At 44.0% G+C, this 19,686-nt stretch overlaps 1 protein-coding gene across 16 annotated transcripts in view; it reads right to left on the bottom strand.

Moving 5' to 3' along the window:
* The window catches only part of TENM3 (teneurin transmembrane protein 3), a 1,347,981-nt gene that overhangs the window by 387,384 nt on the left and 940,911 nt on the right, over nucleotides 1-19,686 (bottom strand). The window lies entirely within an intron of this gene.

Raw genomic sequence — 19,686 nt, 5'->3', positions numbered from 1 at the left:
ATCTTATAGGTGTTTTATAAATCGCTGCTTTTGTTTACAGATGTGGGATACAATCTCCATTCTGTTTTGCTGTGGCCAGTAAGGGCAACTTGCACGTTGATTTTTTTCATGCATTGAAATTAAGTTACTCGAAAATTGTGGGCTGCTATACAATAGAGTCATTTCAACGTGATTGTTAACAGTTCTGTGCACGCCATGCCAATCCAACGGCAGAAAAACAGGAACGAAACAAACTCACAGCGCCCTCTCCCAGAAAGGAGTTCATTTTTTGCCAGTTCGGTGGCCGTGCGCCAGCAATAAACTGGGAGATTTAACCAAGAGCAAAGCAGTGTCAAACAACTGCGTCGCCCACGTGTTTTGAACAAGCCATCGCAGGAAGCACTTGCAACCCCCCCTGGCAACGTGTCCACAGTAGAGAGATGTGAGGCAGCAATGCGCGCTAATTAACACGCTCCGGATTGCACGCTGCCTCTGGGTGGAGCACCCAGTCTGGAAACCAAAAATAATGTGCATGCCAGTCTGCCAAAAACCCAGACGAGAGCTTCCGCCACGCGATTCATAAATTCACACGTTCATGGGATGAGTGTCAAACCCGGCTTCAGATGGAAAACACGCTTAATGGCGGCGCTTCTGCTTCCATGTTTTCCTCAGCCTGAATGTGAACGCACTCTCTAGATCCCCACTTTGTTGCATCCCTTTTCAGATGTCCCGCTGTCCCTGGGGATGCACTCTTGTGGAACGCGAAGGTGGTATCCCCAGCACAGGCCTCAGGCACCAGGAAACAACATCTCCTCAGTGTCGATTTTGAAAGGACTGGGAGCTTGAGATCCAGTGAACCAGCTCTGTGTTCAATGGGTCTTTTTTATGTTGGTGGGTGACTTAATACTTCTGGGCATATGCTACTGGGACTCGGAGAAGCGGGGGGGGGGGGGGGAGGTTCTCCAGGGCTTCTGCTGAAGCGCTACAGATTACACGCTTTATTTATGTATTGATAAAGCACGCAAAACCCATGGATATCAATGTTATTTGATGTTTTTCTGCAACACTTCAAAAAACGTAAGTCGGATCAGTGAATATCCCTCAAATCTTTTTTTGCCGAATGACATTTCGCAAACATTTGTTTTGCTGATTTCACTTTATTTTTTAACCTGTATAAAGCAGAGGTAGACCCCCGGCTTGCCCACTTCAACCTTCGTCCTCTTTCTATATACCTTGCCAAAACGTACCATCTATATTTGTGCGGAAACAAAAAGTGGCAAACAATGTGGCTACAAAATTGGCTGAAAATGTCATTCGCCAAAAATAGGCAATACCTGTAAGTCAACAACACTACCTCAGGCAACCTCTGTTGGAAAGACAACACACTAACTAGCCCTAAGGAATAATTCTAATGAATCTTATTTTATCAATATTTTGATAATCAAACTATTTCAAACTTCACAAAATTAAACAGCATTTTAGAACTTTGTTAACTTGAAAATATTAATTCAGATTTTTCAAATAATTTAACTCATTAACATTTTCTGTAATTTCCCAAAATACATTTTTCCCCTAAAGCCATTTCTGTATCAAGATAAAAATAAATACGACTTGAAAATGCTCTTAAATTGGCTTCAAACATTCCTAGAAACACGGTCAATAACTACTGCATGATCCTTCTTGCCGGTGATGAAAATCAATGTGTCGTCATATTTTCTATAGATTTTGAAATTAAAGATTTCATCAGAAGCTAATTTCTATCAACTTAATTTTATTGTCTATTGTGAAAATATATAAAAATACTCCATTAACGCATTTATATTTGTGGTTTAAGAACTAGGGTATATTGGTGGAGCACTAACAGAGTTTACATTTTTACAACAGACAATAATATGAAGCTGATGGAAATTAGCTCCTGATGAAGAAATCATTCATTTCAAAACGTGTAGAGAATATAACACATTAATTTTCAACTGCAAGAAGGCTTCTGCACTAGTTATTGACAGCGTGTCAAGGAATGTTTGAAACCAACATAAGAACATTTTCAAGTTGTATTTATTTTTATCATGAGGATACGAACTTGTTTGGTGGAAAAAAATCTTTTGGGAAATTACAGAAAATGTTAATGAGTTAACTTGCAACTTGAATTTAGCTTTTCAAGATAACTCAATTTCCAAAAAGTTGTTGGTTAGTATTGTAAATTTGGAAATCGTTTGATTATTAAAATATTGAGAAAATAAGATAATTCATCAGGATTATTGCTTAGGAAAGTGCGTTGTCTTTCTCTGATGGCGTGCTGGTAGTTTGTTTAGGGAATTTAGTGCAAGTTGCAGAGAGAATGCACGCATAAATCGAGCAGTTATTCAGTAGATGTACACCCAGTATATTTTTGAAGTGCGGCTTTATATTGATAGTATTATCAATACCTGTAAGTCAACACATTATCAATATCTGTTTATGTTCACCTTCTTGTCTGGAATCTTAATATCGATTGCTCACAGACGGTATTTCCTTTGATTTTGTTTGTTGATTTTAAACAAAAAACTGACCAGGTAATATTAAATACAGATTTTTGCAACAGACCAAAATAATTTGGCCCAATTAGTATTTACGTTACAGTGAATACAGAAAAGTTATTTCCAATAAAACTGGTATGGGCTCTTGAGTGTAGGTGGAACTAGTTTGCACCTTTACTTGTTAGGTTTCAAAATAAATGTTCTTTTCCCTTAGATGCAAACTTTATACAATGTAGCCCAGGGCTCCTAAACCCCAAGTGCAGCAGAGTGTGTTGTCATGATGCACCCACCAGCACTAATTTACCAAAATCATAAGGGTAGTGAAAGGTACATAGAACTCTTCATCCTCTTCCCCATACACCCCACATGTCACTGATAAAAGTGACATCAAACAACCTTTGACCCCGAATAAAACAAAACTATAGTGAGTGCACAATTAATTGGAGCTTTCCAATTTCATTATGTAGTCATACCCCTGTATTTTACCATCTTAAATGTAAGGGACAATAATCTGTTGCAACTGCAGGGGACCCACCAACTGATACCCCTGCCACCAGTTACCGTGCCACACCCTGTCTGCCCGTCAGCTCCTTGCTGGTTCCTGAGGGACAGCTTTATTAATTAAAAGTTATAGTAGCTCTGCTCCCATGGGTGCTAGAGATTGTGGCATTCACTCACTGGAAGCTGAGGCATGTGACGGGCTGGCTAGTGGGATGGGGACCAAGCGAGTTCCAATTTAAAGCTATGGCAATGCTAAAATGTGGCCCTGCAATATCACTTTACGTAGGTCCTGGCCCTCAAGAAACCTCAGTCATCATTATGAAAGAATACAATCCTGTACCTGATGCAGCAGCCACTCAGCAAGGGGCAGTCTGGAAAAAGAATCCTGCGGCCCCAAACTAGGTCATCGCTATGCTGTCGCGTTGACATGGAAAGAGATGGGCTAAGAGGGAGGTGCGTGCGTAAACGATATATCCATGCCACGTGTTAACTTTTCAAGCGAGAGCGGGTTTAAGGAGTTTTCATTTTGCTACTTGTGTATGCAGGGATGGCTGTAGATGTGTGGGGGGCCATTTCAATATAATGTTTGGGGTGCCCCTTGCCTACAACCAGGGAAACCGTATCAGTAACGTGTGGGATGCTGAAATAACAATGGATACAAAGGAATGCAGCGAGGATGTTCATTTCTGCAGATTAGCACAGGGCAGGCAAGAAACACTTGTGTAGAGGCGCGTTATAAATGACATATCATATCAGGCAGTCAACGGGGAGCTGAAATGCGTTTGTAATTGATCTTTGTCAACAAGGTGCTAATGCAGATGAAACCAGAGTAAAAGGCAACAAGATGATAACGCTGCTGAATACTGGGCACCAGCAAGGCAGCCTGTAACAGGCATGCTGCAAAGTGCACATTTGAAGTCTTGAATTAAGGTGACAGCAGCCAGCAAAGGGCAGCTTGTATGGTGTGCACAGCAAAGCACACATTTAAGGTAAAAAAAGGTTTCAATACGTTGCTGTGTAGTAAGACTGAACATGGGGGCCACTGCTCGGGAGGGGGGGGCGTTCCTTCTGAGGGAGCCCCACTATGGGTCGGGCCTATTTCAACTGAAAATGATGACATCGCCCCCATTTGTCACCTTGTACGAGTCGGGGCTATTTTCTAAATGCCGGCTAGCTTGGGAGAGGGCAGGTTGCATGACCATGAAAACGCTTTCAGTTCAAAGAAACCTGGCAACAAGCACACGAGGCCGCGGCAGCCTGTGGCTCTTCCTAGCCAGAAACAAAAACAGTGGTGCTATTAAACCAAGAACTGAGACGTTTGCATTTCTTCCTCTGCCACACATGACAATAAAAAAAAAGACTTGCAAGGTTATTAATTATAAAGCGGATTCGTGTTCTAGACTCGCCCCCCTGCTTGCAGTCCAACCCGTAAGGTTTGGCACTGGCATTTAGCTCTCAGCTGGATATTGCAGCCTTATGCAGTAAACCTGTGGTGACAGTTATCTCTTAATTAAAACTCCATGAGAAACTAACACCACGGAAAAGTGTTACCGAACAGCCCCCTGCGAAAGAGGCATATTTTATGAGGCTGCAACCCCGTTTTAACCGAGATTGCCAAACTGAAAATGAATACTGTGCATGAAGTGGACAATATCATTTAAAGATGTGGCCACATCCATTACAAAACGCAGAATTCGACAAAATTGAAGCTATGTTCAGAGGAGATTGCATTCTAGAATTGTAGAAATAAAAATAAAAAATCTTTGTGGCCAAAAATAAGAATCTGCTAAAGCTATGAAACCAATGCAGAAATATGTCGGCTGCCCACCCTCCTCAATTATCTTAAGCCTCCTTTCTCTGAGCCATTGTGAATTGGCGATGTACGCTCAAAGAGGGAGTTATATGCTATTGATATTACCGCTGTTCTAATGTAGATTGTAGCTATGACAGCAGACCGGCGGTGTGACGAATAAACTTCCGGGGCACCAGTGGTCCTGATATGAATGACAGTTTCTAAACCATCAATCAGCCCCACACCTCTAGTATACCAGAAGAGATCCAAACAGATTGGCCACACTTGCAAATTATATCCCTCCTTATCCAATTTTGGGTAACGTGGACATAATGGCAGGCTCATCTCTGCAAGGTCGTGGATCATAGGTTAGTTGCAACACAGAGAAAGTACAAATATTACTGAATGATAAAAGGGACTGTCCAGTAAAGGCTGTATAAAAATATCTACTGTATCATTTTCCAACAGACAGTTCTAGCACACTACAAAATGCAACTCACCCTGTAAAGGAATGCAGAGGACAGACAGTTTCATAGAAGGAAAAAGGATGCACTCTGGATACCGACTGGAGGGTAGTCTGTAAAGTAATTCATCACAATATTTCAAGGATATTTGGTTTCAACACAAAGGGAGCAATGGGTCATAAAATGTCAGGAGGGGCCTTCGGAGAAGGACCAGGGGGACAGACGCACAATGTACCTTGTGCTTGTAGAAGTTCTTGGTGCTCGGAAGTGTAGAGTAGGTTTCACGGCACGTCAGGAATCGTCTCAGTGCTGATCGGCAGGTTTGAAGCACTGGTTGAGGTGTCTTGGACGGCGTTAGAGGCTATGGCGTAACAGTCAGTGGTGCAGTCGGTTGCAGCTCGAGGGGCTCAACTGGCTCGAAAGTGTCCTTTAAGGCAGACATTGGTGGATGCTTGTCGATGCACTCATTCCTAGCTTCTTCACTGGGCTTGTGTCATACTTTAAGGAGGACGGCCCGAAGCTGAGGAGAATGTTGCAGGCAACTGTCTTGTCCTTAGTTTGGTTCAAAGACTCTCTGGCACTTCCCACCTAGAAAGTTTGCTGTAGAGCTTAGCAGGGAACGCTCTGTGCTGGTGGGGTACATCTGGAGGTGCTGGAGGGTCGTCTGGATTCAGTATCTCCCTCGATTACCTGGGAGATGTTAAGGGGAGGGATCTTGCTTCCCTCTTTGAAAATCCGGGCCTTCCTTCACTGGTAGAAGCTGTAAGGCAGATTGTACCTTCAGCCAGGGTCCAATGCAAAGTTGTTCTTGTTACTCCTTGTGACGTCTTCAGATTTGACCAAAAGAGAGGCCCAACCCTCTTTTAAAGCCAAAGGGGCCACAGTGACTGGTGTAGTCTAAGCACACCTTAATGAACCAATACTGGGTCCCTATCAACAATCTTCTGTATGCATGAGGTCATAACCAGAATGCTTTGCAACACAACATTTAAAGTGGTGAAAACATGTAATACTACATTCCACCCTTATTTCTGTCTGTTGTGGACCAAAGGGTCTCTGGTCTCTCTAGTTAATAGAGCTCTTTGCGGTTCCTGATTAAAGCGGCAGGTCTCCCTTGAAGCTGCGGTGAGAACTAGACTTTGTCTGCTGCAAACCACATTCTTGTATGTTCTAAATGGGGTCCCGTAAGGGGGGGGGTTGCCTCCTGTATTCAGCTATTCCCAGATATTACAGCTCAAGGTCATTAATACTTTAGGGCGGGAGCAGGCTTCAGGTTGGCACAGTGCATATTAAATAGGGGTGTTGGGGTTTCCGGTCTTGTTTGTTTTGCCTCTGCAGCCAGGCCATGTGTGGGGATGTGTGAATTGAACTTTGCTTAGTATGAGAAGCTGCCACCAGCAGCAGAGCTTAAACAAAGGGAAAGGGCGGATCCATGGAGCCTCTGTTAGTTAATAGGGCGGGCCATGGGAGGAAGAAGGCTTTCCTACCCCCTTCTGATATGCCTTGATGTACTCTTGGCTGCCATATCCCAACTAAACATGACAGGGGGACGCCTCCTGTAGGCTGTGTCCACACAGAGTACACAGGTCTATGTGTATGTCGTGCGGTGCACATAGGAAAATGTGTGCAGATTAGCCCCACACATTTTCTGGAGGTTCATCTACCATGATTATATTTCCTTTAAATTTCTGTTGGATATGTGTATGGGGTGGGGGTATATGTTGTGGTGCACTTATTATTGGCAGGTTATGTGTCAAAAGCAAGAACACTTGTTATTTTTAGTTCAAAAGGTAATAATATCCATAAGCGATTTTGGGTGAACTCACCATTAACACTAAAGGAACACGTCAATCTATTGGTTTCGACTGCATTATATGCATGGTATATTAAATGCATAGCTCTTTCCATTTCCCACAGTTAATGGCATAATCAAGTCATAATCAAGTCAGTCTTCAGGGCAAGTTCACCCATCCATTTGCTGCTCGGACAAGGGGTGATCTTTAAAGTGTTGCATAAAGAAATTGACAACGTTATTCAACAAATTAATGCTTTTATTCTTGGGCACACAAAAATCGCCAGGACCAAGCATAACTCATTGACATTAAAAACAAAGTGTAGGCAGGAAGGTATCACACAATACTGTTGGGGATGTTTTTTTTTATCTAGGCGCCAGTGTTTTACTGATGCATGCTTTGTGAAGAGAGTGTGGTACGATGCAAGCGCAATGCATGTTCCTACCACTAGGTCACACTGGCACTGGGGTAGCACAAGGCGACACATTTACTCCCGCCACAAGAAATTCACTCAAAAGAAAAATGGGGTCCAAAGAGGGGCCAATATTAATTGTAGAGTGCAAGTCAACAGCCGCATATTAATGAGCATTGCTCCCATTCCCACATGTGGACATTCTAAATGAGCGTGACATCGCAGGACCGTGCCCTGTAGCCAGCATATACAGCCATCAAAACACATCTCCACTCCGGTATCCATGTCCCCTTGCACCACCCCACCAATCAGATTCCTGAAAGGTTTTTTGTTCTTCAAGTTGAATTGAAGACTTTTCTGATTGAACTGCGAGTCCCTGCCAACTTCTGCACATATAGGTATGTGCACACACCTACGGTCCGTAGTTTCTTTTTCAAATGGGATTTTTGTAGTGAATGAGTTAATGAAAGCGCATGAACCAATGTTGTCTCAGCATCTGGTGGTCCTGCATCCTTTGTGTGCAAGTCTGAACGGAACGTCACGCACAAATGCACCGTGTACTTCCCTCACCGCAACTTTATATTTGAAATTGGGTTGCCACTCTTACGTTTACGGCATTACCACAGGGATAGAGTCCAAACCATCGAATCTCATAACATGGGATTTTTTTAATTTGCATTTCAGCGAAATTATAAATGGGGGGGGGGTTGGTGAGGGTCTTTATTAAGATAGTGGGGTTGTGGGGGGTGGGTTGCGGGAGTCTCCCCCTGCATACATTTGCGGTAAAAGAAAAAATACAATGTTATGGGATATCCATACCACATGCACAAAAATGGGATTTCAAACTGTTTCTCACAACCGACGTGGAGCATTCCAAAGATCTGGGCTATGTTTAGTTTAAACGCAGGAAAAGCAAAATGGGAGCATCCCACACCCAGTGGGCCAGTCATTTTGAGTAACGTCACTACATGTATGTGCCTAAAGCTACCCCCAAAAGATCAAATGTCATTCATGTTTACCAGGAATACCAGGCAAGGTTAGAAATAATCGAAAATATGTTTTCTGCATCTCATCAGTAATCAGCCTATTAAAATCATAAGATCAAGTGAGTGGGTTTTGAGTGCATAATGAAAGTTAGAGGAAACCTCCAGGTTCAGGGCACTTGAAGTGTCCAAACATGTGTCAAACAGTAAACCACTCCAATGCCCTGCCCCTGGAGGATCCCCTCAGCCCTGTTTTTGTTAATGTCAAGACAATAGAGTAATATTGGGGGGGGGGGGAGGGTGTATTAAAAATAAGAACATGTGTGGTTTCGACTAAATGTTAAACCACAACCCAGAACAAAGTACTGGCCAATAAACTGGGTTGGATTCCTTTGTAACCACTTATGTCATTAAAAAAATGGAAACAATCGTTTCTATCCGTAGTCACGAATGGGAGACCCCGTTAATAAAACAAACAATGAAAGGACACAATGTACTTTTGTGGAAGTCAATTACCCGCAAGCATTGCAAGCACAATTCTTCTAAAGAAAGAAGGAAAGGCATTAGTTTAAACTTTCAATCTGAGATTTAGCATTTACAGTGCATTGAGTAATTAGTGGCATCGCTATAGAAGAACATGTTTATAGACTTGCTTGGGTTGCGTGTAGTTGCTGTTGAAAACAGAACAGCATTTATGCGCCAGAAGAGGGACAGAGGCTTACCTAGAAACGTTTTGGAAACATATTTGCATCCAACACCAGCTAGATCCGGGGTCTGCAACCAGCGTCTCTGAAGAGGTTTTGGACTATGGCCCCCAGGATCCTGCACCATTGACTATGCTTGCTAAGGCTGATGGGAGTCCCAGTCCAAAATATACGGAGAGGCAAATATTGAAGACACCCGAAATACATCATTTACTTTCAACTCATTGCCCAAATAAGAATAATTGAGGGCATAATAGGCCTTAATCAGGCTGTTTAATTAGCATGATGAATTGGTTAATAACAGGACACTGCGGCAGAGCAGTGACAACACATCACCAGAGAATGGCCTTCAGGATGATCCCGATTTTCATTTATTTCATAAAATACATACCACTTTCGCGAGTCTGGCGGTCATAAACTTGACCCCAATTATCGGCGTGTTCGGAATATGTCTTTAGGTACCACCCCCAACGGATGTCTATAATGCAAGGTTACTGCACCTCTGGGCAGAATAGCCTATGAAAACCAAAAGGGTCCCGTGGTGGACATCAGGTGCTGTGTACATCTCAACAAGCTCACTGCCATTGTGTGAAAGACGCCATCACGGAAACAAGGCAGCAGCCGGCAGACCGCGCAATATATTTTTATGCCTCTGCTCTCCAACGGGCACTGCTGGTCCGAAGATGTTGCAAGGGGAGCCCGGCAGAACCCGCGTACAATTTGGCAGATCCCACCCCGGATGCACCAATTAGAAGCTGCTGAGCGAACACTTCATTGGTCACTTAATCTTCCTCTGGCACAGTTCACAATCTCTCCTGACCTAGAACAATCTGTACTAATTCCTATTCAAATGTTTTTTAAAGGTGAAGGGAAAACAGTCACCATCTCTGGGTTTTCACTAATGATTTGTATGAACGGCCGGATCTTGCACAATAGAGCATCGGATGGCACCCATTGTGGTGAGTCCAAATAGATGGCATATAATTTTTTTTTAAAAAGAGTGCCCACAGGGCATTAAGAAAATGAATATGGCATTGCTTCTTGTAAGCAGAATACGGAGTTTGCTCCAGTGTGTAGCTACTTGCATGATCTCACACCAACATGCATGATCACTGGGGAAGCATCATCAGTGGAGCCGTGGGAGGCCAGGGGCTCTTGAAATGTCCCACTGCTTACCTGTGTCAGTGTATGTCTGTGTGCCCTTCGTGGGCATGCATGCAATTCTCTGCAACAGCATACAGATGGCCATGCCGGTGCTGCACCATCCACACTGCCATCAGTGCTGTCATTTGTGTGGCACCAGGAAGCTTGCTGCACTTCTCTAGATGCCATCCTGGTGTGGGAGGGAGAGGGGTCACACCATGGGTGCCCTGGGGTCTGCATGGGCAATCACACACATCACTCCTGGCAGAATGGTCTTCCACCGTAGCAAATCAAATACTTCACAAGCCATGTTTAGTGGTAGCGCCAACGCTCCAAGAGATTGCCACCGGGGCCCGTTCTAGGACTGCCATTGGTTAAATAGGTCTACCTGCTAAAATGCTGCTCAGCCAAATTCTTTGTGTAATGTGGTTTAAGTCTATAGCAAAGTAACTCAGTTGGTGCAAATTAGTATCAAAAGACTCTGGCAGTGAGAGATATATACAATGGCAAGGAAATATGGTAAAAAAAAGTCTAGCTGGATGCAGCGATGACAAGGTCAACACCAAGACAACACAAGTGCAGCAGAAACGTGCACTTCCGTGTCCTCTGTGAATGGTGGGCCCCCCACCCTTTCTCCCCTTGGCTAGAGAACGTGCATACAGCTTGGAACTCTTCCTTAGATACTGGATGGAGAGCTCACAAACATTCTTCAAGTTCTGACCAAGATAAAACAACATTTTTCAAAATAACTTTGAACTGCTTTCAAGTACCTCCGGCAAGGCTCTCCACTGATCATCAGCACACATCGATAATTCCTCCTTGAGATCCTTTGGTCAGCAGGTCTGCACAATGTACCTTTGAGATCACAACATCAGCAATAGGTTGTGTGTACACCTATTAGCGGAAATGGCTTCATTTGGGGATAATGGCTCTTTAAGACTATTGGATGCGGAAACCCACCCGGAGAAGGGGCCGCGCTCGGGATGCTGTTGGCGCGTCGTTGGATAATAGAGACAGAACGTTAGCCATCATGAAAACAAAGGGCCCTCACAACCCCACCCTCCACCTTAATAAGGCAGAGATGAGGCCAGCAACATTAAAATTGATGAACGTGAGCAGAACACCAGGACCAACCATCTGTTTGATGCAATTGTTATTTATTTAATCTGTAAGAAGACATCAATATTTGATGCACATTTATTTGTAGGATTTTAATTTATTAAATATGCATGCTGTAATTTTGGAGAATTGTTTGTTCATAAGCATGGTATATGGCCCTCGCAGGACACAAGCGTCCTCCATCTCACCTTAGTCAGTACTGTAGCAACTATAGGACAAACCAGGAGTGGGTATGAACCATATCAGGGGATGTGTCGCTGACTGGGTTGGGCGGGGTGACACAGTAACACTTAAAGCATTAATGCAACACCCTTGTGCTAAAAAGTGGCAATAGTGGGATTATACTCTTCCAAGTCTTGTATTATTCCACAACCATACCATTTTCTGTTTGAATTAATTTGTAATCCCTCGGTCCCCCATTCCTCTTTTCCTGCTCAATGCAAATGAGAGCAATAGGTTTCATCACAAGTCAATAGGCAGCAAGAGCTCTCTGCCACGTTTATTTATTGGTCATTTGTCATGCACGCAATACAGCAAGAATGGTGTTTCAAGGCACATCAAGATAAGGGGGGGGGGTGGATAGGGACGAGGAAGGTACAACATAAAAACAAAAACGTTGTTAAAAGGTCGTGAAACATTCAGAACGTGCAAGTGCTAAAGTATGAGGGCAGAGGAGGAGGGGGAAGTGCAGGGAGGGGGGTGGAGGGAGGAAACACAACATTCTGACTAGGTCGTGAAACGATTTGTAATGTGCAAGTGCTCACCATACGCATATCATACGCATATCATACGCGAATCTATCACTGTTTCGCTCTCTGCGCTCGCTTTTAATGTGTCTTTCTCTGTGCTCCCTTGGTCTGTCTATCTCTCCACGCTTTCTTTCTCTAGCTGTCTTCTGCTCTCTCATCTGTCTCTCTCAGCACTCTCTGTCAGTTTGTGTCTCTGCACTGTTTCTCTGTCTTTCTATGGGGGTGAGTCACATAATCAGAGGCAAGTTTGCTAGAGCCACTCCACTGCTGCCGACAGCCACCTGACCAAAGAAAATAGCCAGGGATCCTGGGTGGGAGGGGCACAGCATGCTATTTTTCAAAAGCAGCTATACTAAAAGTAGGGAAATTATATATGTGTGCTAAAATTGTAAAGTGAAACTTATTCCAATGTTAATTTCGAATGATAACTGAGTATATAGTCCGAATAAGAGTGTTACACTTGTCTTCCTGAGCAAACCACAGTATCAAAACCTAAAAGACCATTTATAAAATTGAAATGTTGACGGTTCCATTACAGACAAATCTGTGACAAAGTGCAATACATGCTGGTATACATTATATCCCAACATTCCATTGCTTCTCCTTCGTCTTTCCTTAATTTAAACAGAACATTGTACCCTAAATGGGTGGAAAGTTCCATCAGCAATAATGCACCTTCTTTGGGGCATTACCAGGTGGTAACGTCTCTTGGCCTAAGTTAATAGGACCAATTGACCCGATTGTCCCTATTGGAGTCTATAATGTATTTAGGCAGTCTGGCAAACTCATATGATACCCTTTCCAAATACCAATAAGAGAAAACACATAACATGAACATTGCATACAGCATAAGAACATTTTAATTTTGGGAATATAAGAGTGATCACAGATATTTTTATATTTGACACAAATGTCTGTGATACAAGGGTTGTATGCTGTAGGCACTAAGTACATCATTCTCACTGGGCATGGTACTCATTTCATTTTTCACAACACTCCCCCTAATATTCAAGTGTACCCAACACTGAATTCAGAGAGACTGATGAATTTGGATGGGAGGATAAGAAGCTGTGACATCAGCCACTCTGTTGGGGTCCAAGCACCACCCAGAGATGATGTTTGCTTTGCCCATACAGAATTCTACCGGGCACACAGGATTAGGATGGGTGTGCACATTGTCTTCCCAATGCACAACAATCCCAAGAGAATTCTATATATGGGATAGCCTAGTATTGGTCCGCTGGAACAGTACAGAGAAGAGCCTCGTATTGGTCAACCAGAACAAAAGAGGAAAAAAGCCTAGTACATGTGAACTGGGACACTACAGTGAATAACCTACTGTTGGTCCAACGGAACAGTACAGGAAATAGCATAGCATTGGGCCGCCGTAACAGTACAGCAAACAGCTTATTATTGGTATACCGAACCATTGCAGAAAACAGCTTTGGGTCACTGAACAGTACAACGAATAGCCTAGTATTGGTCCATGAAAAACACAAGGGTATCAGATCACGCGGCTGCATAACAACAGAATACAAAACCAATGTGCCTCGATGAACTCTGCAGATTTCAGCCATATCCATGTCACCGATGTACTTAATTTCCCGGCATTTCACAAATTTCTATCTCCACATAAGCGTGGCGATCGATCGAAGCAGAAGCCATTGATTGGGTGGGGGTCCGCTATCATGGCAACCACTCATCCCACTTTTGTCACTTGCAGGCTCTGAGGACGTTTTAGTCACCTAGCCTTTTCTTGGGAGCTGGAGGCTGAGGGGGAGGTTAACCTCTTATTCACATCTTTCAATAACAACCAAGTTCATCACAAAGCCTGCGCACTGCACGAGCTGCGTAAAAACGCAGCATTACCGAATTAACAACAATTAATAATTATTGATTGCCGTCTCACAGCAATATTCTCAGGAGGAGCAGGATATTTTCCGGACACGGAAGGCTCACTACAGCTGCTGTGCAATTTAAGTCCCTGCTGGAAGAAAGCTCATCAGCCTTCCTTGGGCATGCAGAGAAAACGCTCCTGCCTAGGAAACAAATACAGAGCGTTGGTAGGAAACTAGGCGACTTAATTGAAAGCCCAGGAACACCATCATCGAAGTTGGGCTTCCGCTTAGCGACGATAATATCCATGGGAACACAAGCCAGGGGTGGCTTTCGCTGTTCATCTAAATATAAATCAATTCCCAACGTCTTCATGAAGAACTAGTTCACTGTGGCAAAATAAATCTCCCACAAAACATATCGAGCCATTATCTGTCCGTTGATTGTGCTTTAATAAACTTGGCAAGAGATAAGCCAACGCTTAACCACTTAGCGTTCGCATTGAAACACTAAACGAAAGGGACTGCCAAAAATGGATAGGTCGGCATACTGGTGATGTTTCGTACAGTCTCTACTGCTCGTCATAAGTGATGCTAACACAGGACTTTGGGGTAAACTGCACAGAAACATCCAGACTCGTCCATAAGTGGAAAAGGTTGCTTTAATGTGACAGGCTAGAGTTCACAAACATCACTAACCGGGCTCCTCAGCCTTACAGACTAACCAAACCATGTGCACATATAGGTAACCACCCTTCCTCCCCATTACCATTCTTCAAATATGTGATCCCCTTTAAACTCCCCAATGCCACTGTGCAGCAAACACATCCAGTCATGTTACCTTGCTGCCCTCCTCCCCCAGTGCATGTCTCAATTATTTCTCACTGTGTTCTTCCCCCTATGATTATAAAGTGCTCCGTTGCTTCCCGAAGCTAGGTCCGCACTCAATAAACACCCCGATAATAATCCGAATAATATTAGCTACGTCCAGAGACAGATTTCCCAAACCATCTCCCCCGAGCGTCCGTACTGACACTGCTTGATCTCAAGCATTGACCTTAAAGCATCAAAAGGGGCCACAAACAAGAAGGGGTCGAGACTGGGCCTCCCACTCTTTGTGTATCTTGAATTCCAATGGTGGCGATTCAGCGCAGTACAGAAACATAGTAACATAACTCATGGTGAATACCACCACAAATACTGAGCAGGGCTAGCGGTACGGTGCCAAGTCCTATTTGTAAAATGTTTGATGATCACAGCAAAATGAGACACATAACCAACCCTATTAAAATGTGTGTTTTATAATTTACTTGGGTGAATAGTCGGAGACCAGTGGCTTGAAAGCTGAACTAGGTCTATAGCACTGCGAGATAGTCCGAGGAAACCTGCTTGTTAAGTAATCCGCAATTCCTTTCTTATTTCCCGGAAGCACAACAGTCATGTATCCAACCCTCTCTATATTCTAAGAAGATACAATTCGAAACTCAACGACCCAGGAGCGTCCCTTAAAGAGGTCCACGATGCATCACAGGTCAAGATACCAGGTCTTCTCACTCAGACCTCCACGCTTGATTAAACTTCTTGCTGCAAATCGTACCAAAATGACAGGTCTTCTAGTCTCAATTCACAACCTTCGCTATGGGAAATTATTTTCAAAGTGGAGATGGCGAGGAGAGCAAATGCTGCCTCAGATGTAATTCGTTAAGCGAAGGCATACGTAAAAGGTGGGCTACCGTTATTTATGTCTTCACTTGAGGAATTAATGTGCAATTGAAACCACTCAGAAGAAATGATCCAAGAGTTTCATTTGATTTGTTTGGACATCTCTGGCGGTCCCATGGGTAATCATTTTTCTGCTGAAATGACACCCTTACTATCCTCACCTCCTGTCCACTTTAAAACATCAATTCTAGCAAATACGAGGAGAAATTATAGCATTTCATGAGCACTATAAACACATGATTTGACCCTCCAGGCCATTAAAAGGGCCTAGTAATGGCCGATGGCCATCGGTCTAGCTCAGCCTGTGGTTGTGGTTCAAGATTACTCAAACATCATCAGTGCTAGTCATGCGTATGCAGGCCACAGTGTTATTTGCTTGACTCATACCAAATGAAAAAAGGTCAGTCTTTGCAATGTGAATCGGCCAAGAGGAAACCTCATTCCCGCACATTACTGAAAATAGGCTGTAGGAGAACCTGAAAAGAGATCGGCTATGACAGTGGTGTTGTTTGCGGTGCACATGTTCTACATGTCTCACTATTTGTCATGGAAACATTGGTTTACAGCAGTTTTGGTAGCCTTGTTATTTCATCTGAAAGCTATATTGGGACAACCGCAAACGCTGGAAAACAGGTGCAGCACAACAACAGCACGGAGGGAGCTTGGCCAACTCCCAGCACAAACCATATTATAGAGGTCTTTCCATTGCACTTTCAAACGGTACAGTCATGTCTTGGCCTCAATGGAAAGACTTTGGATAGCCAAGCAGACAGTACCCCCGTACTCTCCTGTAAATGACTGACTGATCTACAAAGGGAAGGGGAAAGGTTATAACGCTCATCAGCGTCCATGGAAATGGATCTGTGGCCATTTCAAAATGGCCGCTCTGGAACTGGAATCACGAGGAGTGCGTTGAAAATGTGCATTTACAAAAGCAGCAGGCGTTTCATACCCCACAAAAATGCTCATTTCCTCATTGGTGGTCTGAGCTATGAGAAATGCCAGAGGTTCTCTGGCAGGCAAGATCACGTGAGCCCTGCTCCGGCAAGGCCATTAAACAGTGCATTTCGTCTGTGGCGCACATGGATCGATCGAAATATTTTAGGACATCCCATTTTATCATGAATCACTAACGAAATGAATTACTCATTGCTTATTTTGTGACACCTTAGTCAAGACAACCAAAATATATAGACATAGTATAAATCACAGCCCGTTGAACTGGAACCACCTAGCAGAATTTCTCCTTACACGTACTAGGCCCACTGAGAGGCTGGTTGGGCTGGGCCAGGGCCAAATGCCAGGTTCCTGGCATGTGACCTGGCCATACTTGCTACCATTGGGAGGGATTCATTTCTTTGCACACTCCTCCATTCCCTTTGGCCCTTCTTCCTGGCCAGTGTCCCTTCTAGTCTTGCACTTATTTTCTCTTCTTTGTCCTTTTTCTTTCTCTCCCTTTCAGGTCATTTTCTATGGTACTGTTATGTTCAAATATATGCAAGCTGGGGGACCCTGTATGCCTTTTACTGCCTAAGGTGTCACACATCTTAGAACCGACCCAGCTCCAATCCTTCCTGGTTCCTATTAGGCCACCCTATGGGTTCCTTGGGTAAACAGGGGCAGTCTGTTTCAGGCCTTTGCAACCCTTTGGACTTGCTGTCCTGGTTTTGACACCCGCTTTCCCATCTTTTGACTTTGGGTACCCATGTCACCTCGCCTTAATCAAAAGACACATGGCCGCAGAGCCAGAGGAGAAGTACAAGTTTCTTCTGCTTGGGAGAAGCCTTGCACGACTCCTAGGCTAGCAAGGGGACCTTGGCTCACAGGCCACAATTAAGTGCTCACATGTGTGGCACAGCTATCATTCAATGTCTGCTTCTTGGACTACCGCCATACATGACCAGACTGCATTTATAAACGCCATGTTCTATGATCTACCTTAACTTCTTATCCTCATGTGTACTTAATGCACCCACTTTATATGTGCAAGGTATAATGCATTGTTTAACATGGCTTATCGCATTTTACATACAATCTGTCAAGCAAAGTGCTGAACTGGATAGCATGCAAAGATCTGCCAAATGTGCATGTAAAGTATTGCAGACCGCACTGCAGTGCGTGGCAGCTCCGGGGATGGATTGGTACGTGTTTGCACGCCGCTTTGGTGCAGCATCACGCATTGCACAGCAGAGCCCTACACATAACGGGCATTGGATTTTTCAGTGTTCTTGCGGATAAGGGACTGCAGGTTACTAGGCTTCTGGGCTAAGGCCTTACATTAATTTTAGTATCTGCAGGGACATTTAAGAATTCATTCTATTTGTGCCATTGAATGACCAACGCGATTCTTCTTCCAGACATAAAGCACCAGGATGGATAGAAAAGCAAGCTGGCTTTGCAAAACCTGTCGAACCCTGCATAAAAATAAATAAATAAATAGGAGCTTACGAAAAAGCAAATCTGCTGAAGTTCCCAACTTGCCATTTGAGTTGGATGACACATTTGCATCATTATTATGTGACGGGGGCGGGTGAACGGGTTGCTGTGCTACCCCCTAACCATGTTCCTCCTATCACTTCCTTATGGGAATGTCTTTATAACCACTAACTCTGGCAAAGCATGATCGCCCACCTCTGCAGCACGGAGTCATTTCTCAGGCACATGGAGCACAACCCTACTCATCTTTTAGGTACTATATTCAAATTACTATATCACAAGGGGACCTTCTACACAATCCACACAATGATGCATTGTAGCTGTCATTTATATTGCGCCTTTTACCATTATTATAGTCTCAATGCGCTGTTGGAGGTCGCGGGGTAAGATTAGAATGAGTTTGGGCATTTGGCCAAATAAAGCTGAGCAGGGCTGGCCAGGCTCAGGTAGAGAGCAACTTATGAGGTCAGGCATGTGAATGGGTGCGGAGAGGAGTCCGGAGATGGCGCGAGTGCTAGAGACTCGCTACGTGTCCCCCCTGCCCGGATTTGTCATAGGTGTTCTCTGTGTACTGTTGTCAGAGATGTCGAGGGGTCTGGTGTAAGTAGGCAGAGAATTATGCGACCCGCACAAACAAATGTGCCATAGTCCTTGCTGCATTCTGATGTGTGTGGGTAGCCATGTCTGTGGCAGTGTCCACCGCAGTGGTGTGTTATACGTACCTAGCAGATTCAGTGGCGAGTTGTTGTATATGCACCCAATCAGGTATTGTCCTACATGTCGTACAGTTAGAGTGCCAGGACTTCCAGTGCATTCAGAAAGGCTACCTTCGACCCTCGGCTTTTTCGATTGCCATTCACCCATTACACAGCCCATCTGGACTTTGACACTCCTGTCCTCCTGGCTTGTCAGTCCCAGTATTATTTACCATGCCGATGATGGTTTAGTGTGAGACATTGATGGCATTCTCAAACTAAAAAAGCTTTCAGGCTCCAAGGAGTCATTTGTGTACTACAATTGAAACTGGGCTATTTTAAACATGCCCTCAAGCTGATCCGCCCTCAACTTCGGACACCCTGAAACGTACTGGGCTTCCTGCCAAATCCTCGCTTGTCGTCAAGCACCCAAGCAAACTTTACTCCCCTCCTTTTGACCGAGTAACTTGGATCTTTTCTTATTGTCCTTGGTTACCTCTTCTCTCCCCTTCTCCTTTTCTTTGCCGACATGGGTTGTGAAATTATCGCAGAGGCACAATAAGGTTTTTTTTCTGACAAACCTAGGTGCTCCGAGACGACCATGATGGCGATTTGGCACAGCAGTATAAAAACTGCATAACATAACATGTTCTGCTTCTTCAAAAAGACTACATGTAGCCCCAATTAAGAAAGAAGAGTTGTGCGATGAAATTAACTGGATCCATTATCAAAGAGATTATTTATCTATTTGTTTATGAGATGAAGTCACATTCCTGCCTCACCGCTCGGACCATTTCCAAGAAACTGCTTTTATCAATCAACGGGATTAGAGCAATCAATGCA

The sequence above is a fragment of the Ambystoma mexicanum genome, chromosome 6q (assembly GCF_040938575.1).
Source record: "Ambystoma mexicanum isolate Mex_15411 chromosome 6q, UKY_AmexF1_1, whole genome shotgun sequence".
Classification (NCBI taxonomy): Eukaryota; Metazoa; Chordata; class Amphibia; order Caudata; family Ambystomatidae; genus Ambystoma; species Ambystoma mexicanum.
Note: the sequence above shows the minus strand (reverse complement) of the source record. Positions and strands in the feature narration are given on the sequence as shown.